This window comes from Oryx dammah, unplaced genomic scaffold, assembly GCF_014754425.2.
Source record: "Oryx dammah isolate SB20612 unplaced genomic scaffold, SCBI_Odam_1.1 HiC_scaffold_28, whole genome shotgun sequence".
NCBI classification, from domain to species: Eukaryota; Metazoa; Chordata; class Mammalia; order Artiodactyla; family Bovidae; genus Oryx; species Oryx dammah.
Window position 1 is genome coordinate 117,246,532 of NW_024070212.1, and position 23,210 is coordinate 117,269,741.

General features: G+C 59.1%; 1 long non-coding RNA gene across 1 annotated transcript; it reads right to left on the minus strand.

Annotated features, from left to right (window-relative positions):
- Window positions 1-19,013: 19,013 nt before the first annotated feature.
- On the minus strand, window positions 19,014-23,196 carry LOC120856657. The gene is made up of 2 exons (XR_005719457.1): window positions 20,382-23,196; window positions 19,014-19,816 (listed from the first exon to the last, which is right to left on the minus strand). It is a non-coding gene; the product is annotated as an uncharacterized LOC120856657 (long non-coding RNA).
- Window positions 23,197-23,210: the final 14 nt, after the last annotated feature.

Genomic DNA, 23,210 nt, shown 5'->3' on the forward strand with positions numbered 1-23,210 from the left:
ACCAAGGTCCTCTTGGGCTTCAAGCTGTGACCCTAAACTGGCACAGGTCGCAGTGAGGCTCAGCATGGGTTCCAGCCAGGCGGGGGTGATGCAGAGGACGTGGGGGCCGGGGCGAAAGGCCTCCCGCGGTGGGCCATGCACCACTCCAGCTCTCACACCCCCCTCAGGGCATGAAGGTGCTCATGGAAGACGGCTCAGGGGTGGGTCAGTGCCCAGGTTTTCAGTCACCAATCACCAGAGGGGGTCTGTTTGGGTTAGGGGTATCTAAGGAGCAAAGACACAACGGTTTGTTCCAAACCAGATGAACCTTCCACCTCACCTGATTATTGCCAAAGCATTGACCCCAGATACAAGGACGGTGGCCTCTGAGCAGCTAGCTGGTCAGGGGATGAAGGGGTACCACCTTGGCAAAACCCAGGACACCTGCCTGCCCAGTGCCCAGCCTCTACCTGAACCACAGAGTCCCCAGCATTCAAAGGCACTTCCGACGGCTCTCACATGCACCTCCCCACCCCAGCCTGGGGAGCTGGAGGGACCCCAGCACCCTCACGTGGAGATCACGAGGTCTTGGGGAGTGGGAAGGCCTTCAGAGGTCACCAGGACCCTCCCCTCCTGGAGGGACAGGGCCCCCAAGACCACAGACAGCTGGTGAGGAGAGGAGGGACGCGCCCCCCGCCAGCCCCCGCTCCCCACTCCACAAGGCTCTCCAGGAACACTTCCCAGGGGGCCATGCTCCCCCCGGGGCCCACTTCAAGAGGAGCTTCGCCATGCAGTCCCGAAGGCCAGCATGGGCAGCCACACCTGGGGTTCCTGCTTCGTCTCTTGGCAGCACGGGGCACGTTGGTCAGGGGGGCTGTGGGCTCCAAGGACCCTGCTGTAGCCCGAAGACCAGCCCTGGAGCGCAAGGGCCGCCTGGACTCTGAGGGGCTGTGCGGGGCGGCAGGACCCAGCTCTGCCTCCGAGGCAGTCTGTCCAGGGGATCTGGGAAGCGCCTGGGTCCCCAGCTCCAGCTCCGTCACCACCCCAGCCAGCCTGCCCACCCCGGGAAGTGTAGGTGCAGGTCTGTGTGTCCGAGGCAAGCTCAGGGGCACCTTGTGTCCCCGATGGCCCAGTCCACCATCTGAGGAAGAGTGAGGCTGGACCACTCGGATGGGAAAGCTGTCGGGGGTGGGGGCTTGGGGGGGCCAGTGGAGTCCCAGGAAGCCCTGCACACCTCGGAAAGGGGGTCAGCTGACCCAAGCAGGCCTCCCTGGGCCGCAGAGCCTGTCGCCGTGAGCCAGGCGGCACGGCTGGTCCCGAGCAGCCGCCTTCCATCTGTGAGTCGGGTGGGAACATAAGCATCTCACGATGGCACCTGGGTGGGCGTGGAGCTGGCCATCCACGGAAGCAGCACCCTCTGCTCCTGGGGCCAGGGGCAGCAGGCACCGCGGGCCACGCATCACCCCCACACCCCCGCACAGAGATTCTGGCAGCCAGTGCTGGCCCGGGGGTCCGCCTGCTGACTCTGCAGGGCAGCTCTCAGGGCTGCAGGCGAGTGGGGAGACCACACGGTGGCTCAGGGCCTCGCTCTTCCCCAAAGAAGCTGCAGCCAAGCAGATGCCACCAAGCCGAGCCTCCAGGCCACTTGGAGTGGGGAGGGGGATGGGAGGCCGTGGTGGGCAGGGCGGGGGCTCTGGGGGGTGAGCTCAGCCTCGGCACGGGAGGCCGAAGCCCCTCGGGGTGAGCTCAGACCACCTGAACGCCACAGATCACAGCGCAGATGGCAATGTGAGAGACCAAGGGAAGGTGAGAGACCCAGGGAAGGTGAGAGACGGGGGAGGCCCACCAGGAGGGGCGGTGGGCAAGGGGAAACTCCCCCTGAGCCCGGGGGGGTGGACATGGGGGTGGTGGGGGCCGGGGTGGTCTCGGCAGGTCCCCTTTCTGCTCTAAGCAGCACCCACCTGCCCTTCGGGGCCCCGCTGAGAACAGACACAGGAGAGATAAAAGGGAAGCCCTCTGAGGGGTGAGTAGCCTGAGACGGGCTCTCCAGGGGTTGAGGTGGACAAGTGCTGAGCGCTTCCTGTGATGGGCGTCCAGGGTCCCAGAGCCCGGCCCCCAACCGCCCCGCCTCGGGCAGCTTCATGCCGGCTCTGTGAGGGGCAGTGTCCTCTGGGGGGCCATCTGAGTCACCCAAGGATCCACAGGGAGGAGGGTGGGCCCCAGGAGCAGGACACGGTGCTTGTTCCGCCTGCCGTGAGGATGCCAAGCGTGCGAATCGGAGCCTCGAGTGCACGTCCAGACCCGCTTCCTGAGCTGTGTCTCCAAGTGGGGGCCCCCGTGGCTCCAAGAGCAGACCGGGGCCAGGATCGCCTCCGCCTCTCAGAGCCCCCCGCTTTGTGCAGGGCGGCGTCAGGCTGGGTGGTCGGGCTGCTGGGCGGCGGGAGGGGTGGAGTCGCTGCAGGAGCTGCTGCTGGGGGCCCTTCAGGGGCTCCGCCCCGGGTACCAGATGGCATTGCCACGGCGGAGTCTCAGGGAGGAGCTGACACCTGTCAAGGGCTCGTCACGGGGCAGAGCTCCGGGGGGTGGAGGGGGTGCCAGGCAGGGCTACGGAGCCAAACCCTTTCCTGTATCTCCACTGGGAAGGCCACAGGGACAGAATCACTTACAGATATCCAAACTTTTCAAAGGGAGCCCTTTAGTGAAACTTTTTTTTTCCATCACAAAAGTCCTATCTATTCATTACAAAGTAAATACAACACGGAAACTTCTAAAAAGAAAGTAATCATCAACCACTATCCCATCTCCTAATGCTGATTTTTGTTTCATTTTATTATATTTCTTGGTAGTAGTAACACGTGTGCAAAGAACTAACTCATTAGAAAAGACCCTGATGCTGGGAGAGATTGAAGGTGGGAGGAGAAGGGAACGACAGAGGATGAGATGGCTGGATGGCATCACCGACCCGATGGACATGAGTTTGCATAAGCTCTAGGAGTTGGTGATGGACAGGGAGGCCTGGCGTGCTGCAGTCCATGGGATCACAGAGAGCCAGACACGACTGAGCCACTGACCAACAACAAATGGTCTTTGACATTGATCTCAGCAATAATTTGCTGGATCCATCTCCTCAGGCAAGGAAAACAAGAGCAAAAATAAGCAAATGGGACTATATCCTTTTGCACGCTGGAGGAAACATCAACCAAACAACACGGCCACCTACAGAACGGGAATATTTGCAGATAACATACCTGAGGAGGGGTTAATATCCAAACGTGCAAAGAACTCCTTCAAGGCAACATCAAAATCAATAAACAAACAGCCCGATTAAAAAGTGGGCAGAGGATCTGAACAGACATTTTTCCAAAGACGACACACAGACGGCCAACATGCACGTGAAAAGGCGCTCAACGTCACTCGTCACTTCCTAGAAGCTGGGCCAGGGCGCCTGAGCAGCTTCCTGAGAGGACTCGCTGTGGGGCGGTCTCGGGGCTGTTCCTCCAGCCTTGCTGAGCGAGTCCCACTCTTTGCCCCCGGCTGGCAGGTCTGTCTTGCACACGCCTGGGCCCTGGCGGGGCAGAGTCAGCTGGAGGGGACCCCCGACACCAGCAGGGCCACGTCCCTCGCTCCTTGAGGATGGCCCCCCTCCCACTCTGGGCTGAACTCAGCCCTCCCACCACAGTCCGAGTCAAAGCCTAGGTCCCAGCCCGCAGAGCGGGGCTGGCTCTGCGGAAACCTCAAGCTCAGTGTCCAGGCCGAGGGCGGGCACCCCCTCCCGCTCCGACTCCTTTCTTGGGGACCTTTGTGCCCCTGCTGGGTGCTCGGGTGCAGGGCTTCTGGTGGCCTCCGAGTCCCAGGACACGTGGGGCGGGGGTGGGGGCAGGCAGAGGGTTGGGGGACCCTGGCTCGTCCTCCATGGGCCCTGCACAGCAGGGGGCGCTCACGCCCAAGAAAGCGCAGGGTCGTCAGGGTAACTGGTCAGACAGCTGGCTGGCCACGGCCCCCAGAGTGAGCTCCTCCCGGAGGGGTTGCCCAACTGACCTGGGCCCGAGGGAGCCCGGGCCTTGCATTCAGCTTGGGGTGGACCGTGAGGGAACCCTGGGGAGAGGGGAGGGGTGGCCCCCAGTGACCCCAGGCGGGACCTCCAGCCTGGGCTGTGGCCACCCTTGCCTTTGCAGGGAAGGCCAGTCCCTCCTCTGGGGTTACCCTGATCGCCCTTGACCACGAGGAGCCTGTGGTCCACGCCAGGCCTGAACCGGGAGGGGGCCTTTTGTGAGGTGGCCGTGGACGAAGCAGTTGTGGGCCGCGATGGAACGACTTTCAGACGTGAAGCAAACGTAGGGTTCACAGGGCCAAGGGTGACCCACCGGGCGCTTGTCCCAGCTGCCCACCTGGCCAAGGGCTGAGGACTCGCACGGTCACCCCCAGGTGCCTCTGCCCCACGGGTCTCTCCTGCGGGCCCCAGCCCCCCAGCTGTGCTGGGTCACACGGATGGGGGCTTGCAGCTCTGTTCCCCCACCTCTGCGATGCCCTCACTGGCTCTGGGCTCTGCAGGCCCCACAAGAGGAAGCCGAGCCCCACAGGGACTTAGAGACCTGCCCGAGGCCAGGCGTCCGGTGGAGGCACAGCCCAGACTCAGCCCCAGACTGTCCTGCAGGTGAGAACCCCGCCTCTGCGGGCTCTTCAGAAAGCAGAAAGCAGCTGGGCGAGCAGAGCCTGTGCTCACCTCGGAGGAGAGTGGACATGGAGGGCGGCCCGGGGGACCCTCCCCTGTGAAGCCACACTGACAACCCCTGCGCTGACCCCTGGGGCTGCGTGTGGCGGACAGAAGGGCCTGCGACACTTGCAAAACGAGAGCTGTTGGAACCGAAATGTGGGTCACCCCCTAAAGCACCTAATCATACGTGATTCCCCCGCCCCGGCCTCTCTGGGCGGAGTCCCTGAATGGGCAGGCGCTCAATCATCGCTCCAGCACATCTATCCACACCCCTTAAACGGTCACCAACTCCTTCCCCCAGAACTCCACCCTGGACGCCAAGCCTGAAGTCACAGTGCTTCTGGACTCCCTGACCGGCAAGGGGACTCTGTGTAGCCTGCAAGCCCCTGAGCGCGTCTCGATTTAGTTTTTCCTAGGATGCCTTTGCAGCTGTGAGCCTCGCTGTGGTCCCCGCCAGGCACGGGGCATCGAGATGGAAGATGGAGGAGGATGCGGGAGAGACGGCGGGGCTGCAGGACCCCAGGCAGGGCGGGGAGCTTTGGGCGCAGACCCCCAAGCCCACACCTGCTCCTCAGCCTGCAGGTTAGGGTGAATTGTGCACCCTGCACCCTGGGGCCCTGGTATACACCCCGTAAGACTGGGCCTGAGGGCTTAGTTCTGAGAAGGTGGGTTGGGGTACAGGGCTATTGGGGTCTCAGCCCAGGGTCTCAGCAAGCCGACCCCCGCCTCTTCACCTCAGTAGCCTCTTGAAGATGGCACGACCCCTGGCAAGGTCAGCACGCCTGCATGGCCTCAGCTCCCGCCCACCTCCAGCAGCACTGGAAAGGGCCCATCTGGTGGGCACTGGGCAGGCAGCAGCGGGCGCCAGCTTCGGGCTGGGCAGGGGCACAGCCTCCCCCGCAGGGGCTCAACTCCCTGGTGACACAACCTCCCTGACCCCAAGCCTCCTTTCCTGTTTTGCACCCCCACCGGCAGGGGGAGACTTGTGGCCCCCCCAAGTCCTGCGCCGAGAGTACGGAATGAACCAGCGGCTCTCTCTCAGCAGCCAGCTGCCCGCTCTCACGGACCTGCCCTGTAGGAGGGCCCTGCTCTGCAATTCCGGCCACAGCTGTGACAGACACACGCGGGGGCCTCCCCGACCCACCGCCCCTTCCGCCACACCCAGGAGAGAAGGCAGCAGCCCCTCCAAGCTTAGGCGTGGGAACCTGTCGCTTCTCCCCCATCCGTTCATCTCCAGCCGTGCACATCCAGGTGAAAAGCTCACCCGAGCGGGCGGTCCCCTGCTACGGGCCCCCCACCCAGTCCTCCACACCGTGGCCCCACACCGGTTTTGACAGAGCCTCCTGCTGACCAGAGCCCCCGGGGGCCCACCACCGGGGCTGGGGACCCCCAGCACCGGGGCTGCCACCGCCCCCCACCAACAAGGCATCATGTGCTCCAGGTCGGCCTCCAGCCTAGCCCTGGGCCTCCAGCAATTCAGGTCGTTACTAGTCGGAGGCACCCTTCATCCTCCGGACCTTTGACCATACCCTTCCTAGCCAACCTGTCTTCCAAGAAGCCTCCCCAGTCCCTCCCCCAGGCTCCCCAGGGCACCAGTGACACGTGCTCCCAAGAGGACTGCCCCCCAATTCCTGAGTCTCCACCCCCACCGCCCACCCCCAGCGTCCCAGGCCCATCCCAGATTCACGGGCCCGCGGCTGCCCTGCCCAACTGGAGTCAGGAAGGTGTGCTGGCCCCCCAGAAGCCCGGAACTGCTGGGCTCTGCTCACCTGTCTGTCGGGGAAGGAAGGGGGGCCCATGGGGAGGGGCTGGGAAGGCCCAGAGCTCCAGCAGACCTGGCTGTCCTGGGCGGAAGGGCGGCTTACAAGGGGCAACCGGCCTCCAATGACAGGCGGTCAGGCGTGGCGCCTGCCAGCATTTCTGCCCACCAGCACACATCAAGGAAGGGCCTGCAGGTCTGCAGGACGCCAGCCAGGCCCCTCCCCACCCCCCAGGGGGCTGCAGGACTCTGCCCCTCAGACAAGCAGCCAGGTTGGGGGCTCCTGAGTCCTGCTGTCTCATCCAACCAGGCTGGCCCTCGTTCCCAGGCCAGGGTGGAGGTCTGCAAACACAGAGGGTGGTCTGCACACGGCGCCCAGGAACTCAGGATCTGATTTGTGCCCCTCGGGACACGCTGGCTTTGCAGCCTTGGCCAAGCTGCCAGGCTTCCTGGTCCTGTTTCTACATCTAGGAAACAGGGGCGACGTTGATGGGGAGCCCTCAGCACAGAGCTTTCCAGGAAGTGAGGGCCCCCACCCATCGTGTGCCGCTGTTCAGCCGCTCATGGACCGCAGCACGCCAGGGCTCCCTGTCCGTCACCAACTCCCAGAGCTTGCTCCCATGCTCAAACTCATGTCCATCGAGTCGGTGATGCCATCCAACCATCTCATCCTCTGTCGTCCCCTCTCCTCCTGCCTTCAGTCTTTCCCCTACAGGGTCTTTCCCAGTGAGTCAGTTCTTCACATCAGGTCCCAAAGTATCAGAGCTTCAGCTTCAGCATCAGTCCTTCCAATGAACATTCAGGACTGATTTCCTTTAGGATGGACTGGTTGGTTGGATCTCCTCGCAGTCCCGTCAGTGTTGGCTGGTCTCTCTCTCCCTGCCCCTACCCATGACTTCCACTCTCTCTGCTGATGCCAACTTGCAGGCCTTGCTTTGCTTCCACTGCTGCCCAACAAGCTCCCCTCCCCATCGCCCTGACCAGGCCAGGGCCGGGTTCTGGTACAGGTGGTGAGGACCAGCCTAAGGGTCTGACCTGCAGGATCCTGGGCATTGCCCCAGCCTCAGCCAGGCCCCTGGCCAGGAGGCACAGTGGGAGTGTCCTGGACACCCCCGCGTATCTGCTGTCCCCTGGGTCGTTCCACCCGGAGCCCGGAGCCCGGACCCCTGCGGAAGCACCTCAGAGCCAGCGGGGAACCTCCAGCTGGACGTCTGGCGAGCAGAGGCCAGAGGCCTCCCCGAGCTGCTTCTCAGTGGCAGGCCGACGCGGGGACCGCCCACCTCCTCCTTCTCTGTGCCCTGCCTGGGAAAAGATTCAGGCAAATGGGGGGTGGGGGGCGTGTCTTGTCTCCATCCCTGCTTCCCGTCTGGGAAGAGAGGATTTCCTTACTGCCCTCCTGCTGGTCCTTTCTCAAAGAACTTTTTAAAGATGATTTCATCCTTAGAACACGTCTCACTGAGACGCCACACGGAAGCACCGCGTTTTCACAGCCGTGTGAAAATCTGCGGCACCGGTGTGACCACGTGCGGTTCCCGCCGTTTCTGCTTGTGTCCGAGTTGTCGGGATGGCTTCCTGATCCTTCGCGATCTCATTTACAAAACCTGTGTGTGGCTGCGGAATGGGGACCACCCACCCCAGGGGTCCCTCCCCAGCCTTGTTTCTGGTCCTGCCTCTCCTGCTTCCCACCCACCCCGACTGGCAGCTGTTTTGAGCAGGTTGGGGTCTGCCCTTTTAGTGGTCCTTTTGGAAAATATCAATACAAGAAGCACACAGATGTCTACTTACCAACTCTCTCTCCAGCCTTCTCTGGACACTGCCCAGCACCTCAGTTTGTCCTCTTAACGTTGTCAGGATGCCACTGTGAGCGTCCCTACGCCTTCCTGAGGGCGCACGCGATCTCCCTGGACCAGGACTTGGGAGTTTTCCGTCTTGGCTGTCACCACGAGTAACCACCGTGGACGCCTTGCCTGCCTGTCGCACATTTCCCAGCTTGTCCTGGGTGCGGTCTTAGGGGTGGGGTCAGTGCCTCTCAGGTCAAACGTGTACATAGCGTGACTAGATGTTCTTAATTCCAGTCCTAATTCCTAATGGACCAGCACCGTTTTCCTTCCCACCTTGTAATCAGTATGAACACCAACACAGTCAGTGGTCAAGCCTTTGGATTGTGATCAATCTGACAAGACAGAAATGAAACCTCAGTGTAATTTCAGTTCACTTTTCTTTCACAAGACCATGCTCGGACACCTTTATATACCTTTAAAGAGACCTTGCATTTTTTTCTTTTAGGAACTGTTTATTGATATCTGTGCCCATTTTCCAGTAGGTGACTGAACTTGTTGTTAACAGGAACTTTGTGTGCATCAGTGATTTTAGCCCTGCGTCCGTGATATTAGATGTGAATACTCTGTGTGTCTTTTGACGTTGCTTACAGTGCGTTTTGCCATTTGTTGTTTTCTTCAGTTGGTAAGCCGTGTCCGACTCTTTGCACCCCATAGACTGTAGCCACCAGGCTCCTCTGTCCGTGGGATTTCCCAGGCACAAATACTGAAGTGGGTTTCCATTTTCTCCTCCAGGGGATCTTCCCAACCCAGGAAATCAAACCCGCACCTTCTGCACTGGTAGGCGGGCTCTTCATTGAGACACCAAGGAAGCCCTGTGTTTTGCCATGCAAATGTTTAAATTTTACATAGGCGAGTTATTCATCTTTGTTCACTGCTTTTGGACTTTTCGTCATGGTTATCAGCTATTCTGGGCTGTAAAGGAAGTCGCCCTACTTTCTTTCTAGCCCTTGTATGGTTTCACCTCTGACCCACCTGACGAGTAGATCCAACCTTACCTTTGTCCACGTGGCTCTCCAGCTGCCTCAAAGCCGTGGACTAAACAATTCATCTTCTCCCCACTCGCTGAGAAGCCACCTTGACCGTCATCCACGTGCCCTGAGCCCAGTGTTGGAGGCCATTCACAACACGTGTTAGATCTGATAGACCCACCAATGGGTGGGTGAGTGGATGTGTGGGTGGAGGGATGGACCCTAGCCCTTCCCCTGCCCTCCCTCACTCTGATTCTTTTCTAGGGATTTCCTGGCTATACCTGCTGGTTTATTCTTTCCTATGAAAGAAAAGCATTTACAGTGCCTGGTCCTACCAGGCAAACCCCAAGCCCTTCTATCTCCAAGGCTGCCCAGCAAAACTCTCACTCTTCGAGAACCAGCGCAAATGTTCCTGTCCCTCGAGGCACAGGGACCTTTGCTCCGTCCCTCAGACAAGTCAAGCTCATTCCTGCCTTTGACGCTCCTGCCTGGAGTCCCCTCTCCCCTGGACCGCCCCTTGGACGGCTCCTTTTCTTTTAAACCTCAACTCAAACACTTTCCTGGGGAGTCATCCCTGGCTGTCTCCTTCCATTGCTCTGCTTTCTTTTCCTCACGGTGCTTTTCTGCAGCTGAAACTGCTGCATGTGTTTGTTTTATGGCATGTGCACTAGAAGGGGAGGTCTGTGAGAGAAGTGACTTAGTGTGCCTTATTTTAAGGTGGACCCTCAGCATCAGCAGGACTTCCCCGGTGGCTCAGATGCAATGCGGGGGACCCAGGTTCGATCCCTGGGTCGGGAAGATCCCTGGGTTGGGAAGATCCCATGGAGAAGGAAATGGCAACCCACTCCAGTACTCTTGCCTGGAAAATTCCATGAACTGAAGAGCCTGATAGGCTACAGTCCATGGATGGGGTTGCAAAGAGTCGGACACGACTGAGCGACTTCACTTTCCTTTCACTTTCAGCATCCAGAAGAGTGTGGTGAGAGAAGCTCCATACACCGTGTGATAGACGGGTGGATGGATGGGTGTGTGAATGGATGGATGGATAGGTGGACGGATGGATGGACGGATATACGAATGGATGAGTAAATGGATGGATGCGTAGACAGATGAGTACAAGGGCAGATGGGTGAATGAGCTGACGATGGGTGAACAGGTGACTGACAGATAGTGGGTGGCCAGATGGATGGTTATGGATTTATGTACAGGTGTGTGCATGTGGACGGATGAGTGGACGAGTGGGTGGCTGAGTATAAGGGAAGATGAACAGATGACTTGGCTGATGAGTGAATAATGACTGGACAAGGAGGTGGGTGGACAGACGGATGGATACGTACGTATGTATAGGTGAGTGTGTATGTAGGTAGGTACGTATGTATGGGTGGATGGGTGGGTGGGTAGATGGATAGATGGACAGATGGATGGATGCATGGATGGATGAGTGAATGAGTGGACAGATGGGTGAGTAGGTTAGTAGACGGAGCCAGCTCTGACTCCCCAAGCAGTTAGTCACCCCTTCCTCTGCACTCCCAGAGCACTCTGGACACCCCTCTATTACAGCCTATGAAAGCATTCACCTGTCCCCAGCCTGTCTGTCTGTGAGCTCAGTGAGGACAGCAGCTGGGTCTTGTCTCCATCCAGGCCCAGGGAAGCTGATCGGTAATGAATGCAGGAGAAAGGGTGACAAGGTCAAATGCTAGTACAAGGTAGCATCTTGGCTCAAGGCTCTGGGGGACGTTCACAGTGCCCAGGAAACTCCAGGGTGCTGTATGGATCCCAGGGTCAAAGGCGTGACACAGTCCAGGCCTGCAGAGCCTGCAGTCCCAGCCTGAGCTGGAGCGCTGAGATTTGCCCTCAGTGACTGGCGGGGGGGAGCTTGTCTCCTAAGCCTGGGTCCTGGCATTCCCTTCCCAGTCTGGACAGCAGGCAGCTACTGACACACAAAGAAAGGTTAAGCGTCTGAGCAGCCAAATGAATCTGGGCTTCATAGGCTCAGCCACTGTGGGTTCTGAGACAAAACCTCTCTGGGCACCAGGGTGAGAATGAAAGTGACTTCAGTCACCCGCCCTGAAAGGTGTGGGAACGGGAGTGAACCCAAGTCAACCCCAGTCCTTCTCTGGGGCACAGAAGTGGCTCAACCCGCAAGAGGCTGCCTCCCCTCCCCTCCCTTCCCGCTCTTGCTATCCTCTTACTTCACTTTTCTTTAACAGTTTATTTTCTGTATTTTCTATATATATTTATAAAAAATATTTTTCCATATTTTTAACAGCTTATGGTATAATTCACATACTATCCATTTCACCCATTTCGTGGATAAAATTCAGTGGTTTAGCATATAGTCACAGCGTGCTGTAACCATCCCCACCACCCAAATTTAGAACTTTCATCACCCAAGAAACCACATCCTATTAACAATCTTTCCATCCCCTCCCTCTCTCCTCCAGCCCTGAGCTTCTGTCTCTGTGGATTTGCCTATTTTGGATTTTACATATAAATGAAATCATACAGTAACTGGGTCCTTGTGGGCTCATCCATGTTGGATCAGTCCTTCACTCCTTATTGCCAAATAATAGTACTTTGTGTGATATTACATTTTATTCACACATTCATCAGTTGATGGACAATTAAGTTGCAAAGAAAAAGTATTTCTCCAAATAGGTGGAGCTACTGGACTACATATTATGAAATATTATGTTTCTTGAAATAAGACTGTCAAAGTAGTTCTAACACACCTTACTACAACAAACTTTTTAAATTAAAGCTCCACCCTAGTCACATTTTCTTCAATTTGACTTTATGACTATTTTACGATAGCTTTCTATATACTTAGTAATAAGTTATAGTTCCTTATTATAAACTGTTGTTCAATATCCACTTTTTCATTTGCACCTTACAGCAGTATCAATTGTTATTCGTTGTTCTATTTGTCTGAAGTCACACATAACACTTTTCCTAATCTGATTTTTGCTTTTGGTTATATTGCTATTCACCCTTAAGAAATATCTGGCTTGTATACAGTTATATCTTTGGGTTTTTGTTTTTAAAATAGAAAAGCTTTCCCCTCAAAAGATTTAATATTTATATCTGCACACTTCAAGATTTTTATCACTTGATTTTATTGTAGTTGATTTCATTTCACGTCTATACAGCAAAGTGATTCAGTGTTATATATACATATAAATATGCATGTTCTTTTTCCGTTTCTTTTCCATGATAGATTATTATAAGGTATTGCATACAGTTTCCTGTGCTGTACAGTAGGTCCCGTTGTTCATCTATTTTGCACACAGCAGTGTGCATCTGTTAAGCCCAAACTCCTAATTCACCCCTTCCCCCTTATGGTTTTGGTTACAAGTCTGTTGTCTGTGAATCTGTTTCTGTTTTGTAAATAAGTTCATTTGCGTAATATTTTAGATTCCACATATAAGCAATGTCGTTTGACATTTGTCTCTCTCTAATTTCACTTAGTATGATGTCTAGGTCATTTCATTTCATTACACTTGACTCTTTAATCCTGCAATTCACTTTGGTGTGTTTTCATCATTTTACTTTCTCCTCCAAAAATGTCTAACATGATTATTCATCAAATAATTGTTCTCTTTCCCACTGACTGGCCATTTTCAGCTTCGTTTTATTTGTAAATACTTGTGTGCAGTGAAGTCTGTTCTCTTGGTCCATCTGTCTGTCTTTACACTAGCACTAAACTGCGCTATTTATACATAAAACACACAAACCTTGCTAGTGTGCCTGCTTGTTAAAGATGTTTACGTTTTGAACAGGTATCATAGACTAAGGCACAGAACTCAATAGATAAGTGCCCTTGAGTGATGGGCCAATCCGCTAGCTCGTTCCCAGTCCTTCACTTTCTAAGCACGCTTTCTGCTGCGTCTCCAGTAAGTGGATCACGCAGCGCAGTGACAGGGCGCCTTCCTTGGCCCTGAGGTGACTCTGCCAGTCTCCTGTTCCCTGCCCCACACTCGTGGCCCCACGAAGGGAAGGACGCCACCTCGATTCCTCCTCCAGCTGCCCCGTGATTCTCTCCTAAGCACGACGATGTTTGCATGGTGAGGTCGTTATTGTTTGGGGCTAAAGCAGTGGACCTGATGGGCTTTTTACTGGACTGGAGAGGCCAAACCTCCCTACAGGCTCCCAGCTGTGGATTCACGTTCCACGGAGAGAAGGACCTGGTGAAGTTTCTTCTGAACCGGGAGCAACTCTAACCGTCAGAGGAGCATCCTGCCCCGATCCACCTCTCCCAGGGTCTTCCATCCTGTCACTCCAGGTGTCCGTCACAGTCTGTCCTTCAAAGTACTGTTTTGAACAGGACTTTATGTTCAAAGGAACGTAAACGGGCCCCTGATGGTGCAAGCACATCGGGAGGCTTCCTGGGGCTCAGCCTGTGGTCCCCCAGACGGAGGACAGGAAGCTGCAGCTGCCGGTGTGGGGGGCCGTGTGCGCTGAGGGCTGTGGGTCTGCGGTGACCACGGGGACCCACGCATGCGGAGCCCTGTTTGGGAACCAGCTGCCCTGTCGGGGGGCCTGTGAGCCTGGCTGGTGCCCTGTCCCCACCCATCAAGCAGTAGCCCTAGCTCCCGAGCAGGTGGTGTCCTGAGGGCTCCTCTGTTCTGAGAGGCTGACCCTGGGCTCCCCAGATCCACCAGCTCAGCGCCTGGCACTGCGTGAGCGTCACACATGCTTTGCCCGTGGGGCCTTGGGTGCTCTGCCCATCAGGAGCAGACTCCTGTGCTGCCCCCATGGACGTGCTGGTCACGGTCACCACCTTCACGGAGCGCTTGGTCCTTGTGGGCTGAGGGTGATTCCACTTTGCCCCTAACGCAGTCCCTCCTGCAAGGGACCCCAGGCTGTGCCCACAGCCAGGGGTGAGCAAGGCCCCTCCCCCTCCCATGCAGAGACCCCGTGAGTGTGTGTATCTCCAAACAATACAGAGCTTGAGGCGATGGGGCTCCAGCAAGAGCGGGCAGCACAGAAGAGAGGGGGAAACCCTGGAGAGCTGCCCAGAAGAGGAGGCATAGAAACTGGGCTTAGTGAGCTGGCTAGATGTCAACAGCAGGTGGTGGAAGAAAGAGCATTTCTGCTCCCCGGGGACCTGCCCTCTGGAGCCCCTCACCAGGCCCAAGCCCCCTGCCCCCATCCCCTGACGGCTGGAGGCTGCCTGGGCCCAGCTCTGCGCCTGCTGCACTCCTGGGCTGAGCTCGTCCGCTTTCATCATGAGCAGGAGCTTCTAGAAGCTTCAAACCACCCCATGTGGTTCCACTTACTTGCTGGCACAGAAGGCAGCTGTGTGTTTACAGATTCCAGAGGAGACCCAGCCCAGAGCACACGAGGGACCCCACCTGGCAGCGCAGCCGCTGTCCTGGGGAAGCTACAAACAGGGGCGGCGGCGGGGTGCTGGGCGCCCAGACAGTCAGGGGAGGGCGTGGAACGACTGCGGCTCCGGTGCGTCAGGCTCCGGCTCCCCCCACCGCCATCTGCACAGGGGCGGCGCGGGATTCCCGCTGCCTCTGCTGGGACCTGCGGGCACCATCCCTCTCGAAGCTCCAGACCTTTGGTCCGTCCTTGCGCAAGAATGGAGATGCTGATTTTTGGCACACTGCCCGGGCCGTGCCTCTTCGGGTGTTTTAGAAGCTGGACGGTCCCCCAGGGGGGAGCCTGGGCTCAGTGCCCACGGGGCGGGCCCATTCCCTGTAAATGCTCCTCATGTGCTGGGCATTCCCTCAGGACCGCTGCTGGGGGTGGGGGTCGTGCTGGCGACTGGGCTCCAGTCTGCCGCTGCCTGGAAACAGGCCACAGCTGCCAAGCGAGGCGCCGAGCTTCTGGAGGGGCCTGCCTCCACCGCCCACGGTCCCTGTCCTCCCGCTGGGGGCAGCCCCCTCTGTCCAGCCACCCAGGGGCCAGGAGCCGCGAGGGGGCGCCACTGAGCACAGGGCCCAGGCCAGGCCTCCACCTGTCCTCGGGGGCCTGCCCGTTCAGACCCACTGGGGTTCCCCACGAGCTGCCGGAGCCGACCTCGGAGGCGCTGCCCGGGGCAGCCGACAGCTCGGCTCCTGGGCCGTGGCCCCCACCGGGCCCCCCGGCTCTGTATTCACGCTCCGTGGCGTGCACTCCTGGGTGTTCACGGCCCCTCAGACCCCGAGAGCCGCCCCGTCCCCAGGTGCAGACGGGGCTGGGGGAGCCGCCGGGGCCGGGTCCCTCCTGGAGTCTGCCCCGCCGCTCCTGTAAGGGTGGTGTGCCACTTGTCCCCACTGAGGCTGCCTCTCCCTCCCCACCCCGCCCCACACTGGGCACCGGGCTGTGCGCTGGGGAGGCCGCTGGGGAGGGACCGGCGGCAGCATGCCAGCCAGCGGCCGCCACCCTCAATGGTCTGTCTTCCCATGGGAACATCGGACACCTCAGAGACCCCCCCAGGTGGGGAAGGGGCGGGCTGGCCCCTTTCCTCATCAGCACGGCGGTGACGACCGAGCTCCCTCCCCTCCCCCGGGAGCCCAGGCCTGAGCGCCCCGCATGGCCCCTGTCCCCAGCACCAGCTAGGGGGCGAGTCAGTGCCGCCTGCCCCGGGCGACAGAGGGGGCACAGGGGGTGGAGGCTGCCGGCTCACCCGGCCGGCAAGGGCAGCGCCAGGCTCTGAAGCCCGTCTGCGTGAGTGCGTGCTCCGGCGTCCAGTCCTGTCTGACTCTGTGCAACCCCGTGGACTGCAGCCCTCCAGGCTCCTCTGTCCAGGGGACCCTCCAGGAAAGGATACTGGAGTGGCATGCCGTGCCCTCCTCCAGGGGATCTTGCTGACCCAGGGACTGAACCTGTGCCTCCTACACCGGAAGGCGGGTTCTTTGCCCCTGAGACACGCGGGAAGCCCCTGACGCTTGTCTGCCACCACACCCGGGTGTCAGGTGTCTGCACCACAGGCTAGTGCCTCCACGTGACAGACACGGAGGACCCCACCACGGATCCCCGTCCGGCTGCCGGCCGGGCTGTGTTCTCATCTGGAGGCTGGACTGGGGGAGCACCCCGGGGTCTCCAGCTCCCTCAGGTTGCTGCAGGATTCATGTCCTGGGCCGCAGGACATCTGCTGGCCTTTGCTGGAGGCCTCAGATTGGGGGGGAGCCCACCCGACCCCCCAGGAGATCTCTGCCACCTGGCATCCCATGGTAACACATCACCTGTGCAGGCTCTCCTGCTTGGAAACAGGCCTACTTTCTCCCCAACCGAGGGCAAGAGAGGCCCCAGAGGGTGGACCCCGAGAGGCATCCCGGGGCCACCCCGGGGTCTGTCAGTCCCACGGTGACTGGGTGCCGCCCCCTCTAGGGCAGACTCCCTTTTCCAGACCCTGCTGCATCTCGGCCTGTGTAGGACCTTGGCGCCTGTCCTGAGCCTGACTGCGGGTCTGCAGAGAGGACCCCCAGGCAGCACGCCCTCTGTGCCCTCAGGGACCCACCAGGCCGGCATTCTGGGCTCCCTCCTCCCCAGGGGAGGGCTCCCTGAGCCCCGCCCTGCCCTGGCTCAGCTGACCTGGTCCCCAGGATCTCCTGAAGGCTTCACCTGTGGGTTCCCAGGAGCCCCTGCCCCTCTCCTCAGCACCCCCTCGACCTCTGAAGGGGGCTGGGCTACCTTTTCGGCATTGAGTGCACTCCTGTCTTGCATTTGCTCTTCGAGCCGGGACAGAGCCAAGCGGGGCCGGCCGGGAGGAAAAAGGGGTTCTTGTTTCTACCAGCCCCTCACCAGCTGCCCAGGCCCCACTCGCGGGCCCCTCGCACCATCTGTGAACCGGCGGTGGAAGCAGGCTTTCTCCGGAGGCATGTCCAGATCCAGCCTCCAGTGACTCCAGGAAGAGCGTGTAGTGTGCGGCTGGTAGCCTGGCACCCCCCCAACCCCCCACGGCTGACCTCCAGGTGGTCCGGGGCCTTCCCCGGACCGTGAAGCTTGCTGCACAGCAGTCTCTGCCCTGCACCCCTCACCACCCACTCTCCCGGACCTTGGGAGGCTGTCTGTCACTCACGTTTCCCCGCCCCCCCCACTGCTGGCCAATCAGGTGGAGCCACCTCCCTCCAGGGGCGGAGTCCACCCTCCTCTCCGCCCCCTGGGGGTGGGGTCAATGCGGGGGCAGGGCTTCACTGGAGGGACTCAGGACAGAGGAGCCTGCCTTTTCCCGCTGCGTGGAGTGCCCCCTACAAGGGCCTGGGCCCTTCCTTCCCGGCCAGAAGGAGCTTTCCCGGGAAGAGAACGGAGAGGGAGCAAGACCAGGAAGGGGAGGAGACCACCCCACAGGTGGGAGGGGGCTGGAGTGCTCACCTCGGTGCCTGGCCATGCGGTGTTTCCACAATGAGGCTGGGACAGGGGTCTTAACCTCCAGCCTCTCTGGAGTGTCAGTGGCCCACATGGTGGAGGGACAGTCAGTGGAGGACGCTGGATGGAGCACAGGACAAGAAGCGGCCGCTGAAGGAGCCTGGCTGTAAGGGCCTGGAGGACAGCGAGACCAGGAGCCTGGCTGTAAGGGCCTGGAGGACAGCGAGGCCTGGAGGGCACAGTGGCACCCACTCTGTCCTCAGGTGTGTGCTGTCCCAGATGCCCCCAGCAAGCGGCAGGCATGGGGCCCTGGAGTCAGGCAGCATGTCTCGGGGGCACTCGCTGACTCTGACTTCAGCCGGGGTCCGACCGGACGCACACCAGCCATGCAGACTTCCCCCGCTCCGCTCTGCCTTTCTGGGGAGAGGGTGGGCACAAACCACCCACCCTGTGCTCACAGAGGGCTTAGAGAGAGCCTCCCACCCTAGAGGCCAACAGGCTCAGGGAGAAAAGGCTGCAGGAGGCCCAGCTGTCCCAGATCATCCCAGGCCCTAAAGACCAGAGGGCCGTGGCACCGGGTCCAGCCTGAGATGGCCAATGACAGCGGGAGGGTCAGCCAGCTTGTGACCGCGTCTCACAGCTGGGTTGTCTCTGGGGCTACCGGAAGATCCGAGTCCCAGGCCGGGGTCAGCAGCGCCACCGTGGAGTTCCTGGTGGCCCTGTCCCCCACGGAGCAGCCCCGGAGGGCACCCTTGCCACCCCTCACCCCCCACAGAAGGAAACTGAGGCCTCAGCGGGGCTCAGCTTGTCCTCTTCATGTCCCAGATCCCAGAATAGCCGGCCCTTCTGCCTCCCTCCCACCCGCATCTGCGTCCAGGGCAGAGTGGGCGGCCAGCCCAGCAGGCCGGGTCCACGCTCCTGCTGGCCCTGCTTCACCACCAGGCGCGAGCAAGCCCCCGCCCCCGGCCAGGCTGTGCATCCCTGAGCCGGGTGGGCCGGCCCCGGCCTGGCCTGGGAGGGGCCTTGGCGACCCTGAAGAAGAGCACCAGCACACGGTGAAGCCCTGGGGTTCAGCGGGGACAGCGGTGCTGCTGGCCATTCAGGGGGCCGAGACCAGGCCCACAGGGCCAGACGTGAGCGGCACTGCCCCCCGCCCTGCCCACAGCCCCTCCCACCCCCGAATCTCCTGCTGGTTTAAAGACAGAGCTGCTGAGCTGACAGAATTAACTCAAGGACAGGAGGCAGCAGCCCTGTTCTCTCCCCCCAGCCGGGATCCAGCCCCCCCCACCCCTGCCCCAGGATGGTGGGATGGCTCTGGGAGCAGTGAGCAGTGGGTGACCAGAAATTCTAGGTCAGCTGGACCCTGACTGCCCACTCAGCCTGGGCTTGCCCCGGAACTGGGCGTGAGCTGCGTAGAACTGTCTGGGATAACTGCAGAGCTAGATGCCCCCCACTCCATTAATCATCATTATTTTAATTAAGGTAAGAAATACAGCTCATCAAGATTTGATTAATTAGCAGCTAACAGCACTTGGGTGAGTCAGTGACCCGAGTGGTGTGAGTTCACACTTCTGTTCAGGAGGCATAAGAAATGAAAGCGTCCCAAGAAGGTAGGCGGGGTGCTGGGGGGCGCTGCCAGGCTGCGGGCTGGGAGGGAGGCCCCGAGTCGGGCCCCAGTGTGAGGCAGAAGGCCCCCCTGCCGCTGAGCGTCCACGGCTCGTCTCCTGTGTGGTCGCTTGGCCGCCCCCGGGAGGACCCCTGCTGCTGCCACCGTCTGGGCGTTCTCAGTGGTCTTGACCGAGGCCCCACAGTTCCTTCTGACCCCAGGCCCACACCGTGCCCAGACGTGCCCTGTGGTGGTGCCTCACGGAAGTACATGAGTCCGGCCCCGCCAGCGGTGGCCTGGATGGGAGACACTGCGAGGGGCAGGCTGGATGAGCCCTGAATGAGATGGACACTGGGAGGAAGCGAGAACCGGGGCTGTGCTGCAGAGCCTCGCAGTGGGGACCCACTCGGGGCTGATGCTGATGAATGGAGGTGACCTGAGGTCACAGGGAGACTGGGTTCGGCAGGAGCAGAGGCAGGAGTCGCGGGGGCAGCCACGGCCAAGGACCAGGTGTGAGGGCCCAGCGCCGAGCTCCCTGCACTTTCACTTCTCCAGCACCAGGATTCGGTTCCAGGAGGGGCCCCTGTACACGGGTGAGAGCCATCGGGGGTGGGGTGGGGTGGGGCGTCGAGGGACCCACGCGGGAGCCACCTGACAGGTTGGGGGGGTCCGTCAGGGAGCAGCGCACACCTGCCAACCTTACCCCTCCGACCTGGGACGGCCGTCGGTGCCTGCGGAAGTTCCTGCTATTGGCAGCGCCTGGCGGGAGCCCTGAGACCGGCTGTCTCCATGGAAACAGGTCTGTGGTCGCAGGACCTGCGTCCGTGACCTGGGGCTGCGTAACAGATGACCACAAACCGGGGGGTTAAATGACAGTTCTGGAGGCTGGAGTTGGAGTTCAGGTGTCGGCAGGCCATACTGTCTCTGCAGGCTCTAGGGGACAGTCCTTCCTGCCTCTCCGGCGTCTGGCGGCTCCTGGTTTCCCTGGCACGTGGCTGCATCCCTCCAGTCTCCTACAGCCCCTCCCCTGTGCGCCCTTGTCTCAGATCTCCCTCCCCTTTCTCCTAAGGACACCAGTCACGGGATTGGGATTCAGGGCCCCGCCTAATCCAGGCTAGTTACATCTTGAGATCCTTGAATCAGCTGCATCTGTAAATACCAAATAAGGTCACTTGCATGGGTCCCTGGGGTTCCACCCCTAAGCTGTGTTACTCACCTCAAGTCACTGTCCTTCTCTGGGCTTCTGCTTCCTTACGCTCCCTCAGAGGATGCTGGACAGACCAGACGGGTCACCTGTCCGTTAGTGGGCATCCACTAAGAGGCAGAATTCACACAAAGAGTTTGGATCGTCTGGGTGGGAGCAGACGCTGCTCATGCAACCAGGGCCTGGAAGGCACGCAAGGGTCCAGGGCTGCCCTAGGCAGAGGTGGCAGGTCCTTCCCAGGAAAGCCGCACCCCCCCCCACACACACACACTGAGGGATGTGGGACAAGGTTGCTTCCAAGGATATGTCCAGGTCACGAACTAAGATGGCCTCTCTTTCCTGCACCTCCATCCAGGCTGAAAGAGATCGCAAACCAAATTAGCCGAAGACTTAATAGGAATTGATTTTAATTTAAAGCCCTTTGAGTGCTTTCCCCTCTGTGATGAAAGACAAGGAGAATGAAATCTGTGTTCTGATCGCCCCATAACTGTATCTGATCTAATTTTCTGCCCCACACCAGCTCTCCTGATGAGGTCAGCTTTTCTCATTGTCTCTTGGTGATTACTGAGCTTACCCTCCAAACTGCAAAGGAAAACTAATTTCTCCTTTTATTCGAACCCGTGTTTCTCCCACACACTAGTAAATCTTCCCCTGAATTCAGACTCCTAAGTCCAGAGTGATTCACAGCACGTTCTGAAAGAGGGGCCCGGGGCAGTCATGTACCCTCTAGAAGGAGTGAGGAGGTTGCTTCCAACTCTGGCACCTCGTGGAGAGCGAGCTGCCCTGATGTAGGAAGACTGCAGCATTCCCACTGTGAGGAAGACTTGGAAACTGAAGTATGGGGGCTTTGTGTTTTTTTTTTAAGGTCTTTATGGAATTTGCTACAATATTACCGCTGTTGTTAATGTTCTTATTTTCTGGCCTCCAGGCATGTGGGATCTCAGCTCCCTGACCAAGGGTGGAACCCATACCCCCTGCATAGGAAGGCGAGGTCTTAGCCCCTGGACGTCAGGCAGGCTCCCAGAAGCATGTTGGAGAGCACCCAGAGGGAGCCTGCGCAGCTTCAGAGGGCCTGTGTGGTCCTCGACCCCAACTCCCAGCAGCCAGTCTCCACCTGCCAGGGGCACGCCAGCCCCTCCCAGGCCCAGGCCCCATAAGTGGCAGGTCTGCCTCCTCACCCCGTCTCCATGCCCTGCACGTCCTGGCACCGGCAGACCCACTGTCCCTCCAGGGCCGGGCCCTCAGCGGTGCTCAGAAACCCACCATGCCTCCCCTCCTCAGCACAGCCTCAACTCCCGCTTGCCGAGACAATCAAGGCCCAGCTGCGCCTGCATTACCTCCCGCGGGCGGCAGAAGAGGCTCTGTGCTCCCCGCGAGGCCGCCCCCACCCGTCACAGCCCCATCCCGTGCCCTCGCCCCAACCTTTCCGGCTCCCTGGCCCCTGGCGTTTTCATTGCCCCGGGGGTCTCGTTGTCAGTGCTGCCCCCAACCTGTGTTCCCCACGACGTCTTCGCCCCTCCCCCAGTCCTCAAGGTCAGGATCCTTAAAGGAACGATCTTTGTTTGCTGCCCCGTCTCTCTTCCCACCTGGTGACCACTCGCCAAAGTGAAAGTGAAAGTCACTCAGTCGTGTCTGACACTTTGCGGGCCCATTGACCGTAGCCCACCAGGCTCCTCTGTCCATGGAGTCCTCCAGGCAAGAATACTGGAGTGGGTAGCCATGCTCTCCTCCAGGGTCATCTTCCCAACCCAAGAATCAAACCCAGGTCTCCCATACTGCAGGCGGATTCTTTACCTTCTAAGCCACCAGGAAAGCCTGCTGAGTCACTTAAGACCCAGCAACCCACCTGCCATCCTCGCTGGGGCTCATGCCTGTTTTTTTTCCCTGTTCAAGAAGCATCCTTTTCTCTGCTCCCAGACCAGAGTCTGGAATGTGGACAGCTGGCTTTTAGAAATGATTTTAAAGTGTGAATTCTGTCTCATCTGACTGATCATCTTGCTCCTGGAACTTAGATCCATAAAATATTGATCTGGAAAGGATCTGCCAAGACCATCTGGCCCAGAATGCCATGGCATGTGATGTCACTGTGCAGTAGGCGAGGGTGATGGCGGTTATTATTATAAAAGCTCAAACTGGGGCCCAGAGAGGGACAGCAACTTGCAAAGACACACAGCACCTGTGGTCCTGATGCCCTAGGATCAGCACCGTCTTCATATTATTCTTGTATCCACAGACCCCAGCCTGGCTCCATGACAGCCTCTACTTCTCGTCCTTATGACGTCCAGGTGAGCAAGACAGGAGCATGTTTTGTTGCTCATTTCTAACATAAAAAGAAAAATGCTTTTAAGGCTATTTAAGTCTCTTTAGACGGCAACTCCTGCAGCCTGGATGAAAGAGCCTTGGTTTCCTCCCAGAGGGGCTGTCTGCGCATACCTGGAACCGTCCACGTTCCTTTTGATCATGCTTCTTAGCTAGTCCCCTTGAGATCAAAGCTGGTGAGGTGGACAGCCCCCTTTGAAGTTTCCTGGGGTTTTCTGAGACGCAGGTCCTAGCAGCCAGTGTTTTTTTTGCCAAAGGGGAAGAGGCTGGTAGGTGGAGCCCCAAGGCCTCTGAGCAGGCTTTTACCCTCGTAAATACTTCTACGTGGGAGCCCTCACTGGCCACCCCTGGAATGATCACATGTAGGAGGCATGTGTGGGGTCTGCAGGACCACCCTTTGTTCCCCAGATTTCCTCTGAAAATGACCCTCTCCCCAGTCCAGTGATCCTGGTGGGAGTGTAAGTGCGACACTGCACACATGACCCAGGCCAGCCAATCAGCATCACCCAGCCTCCGAGACCC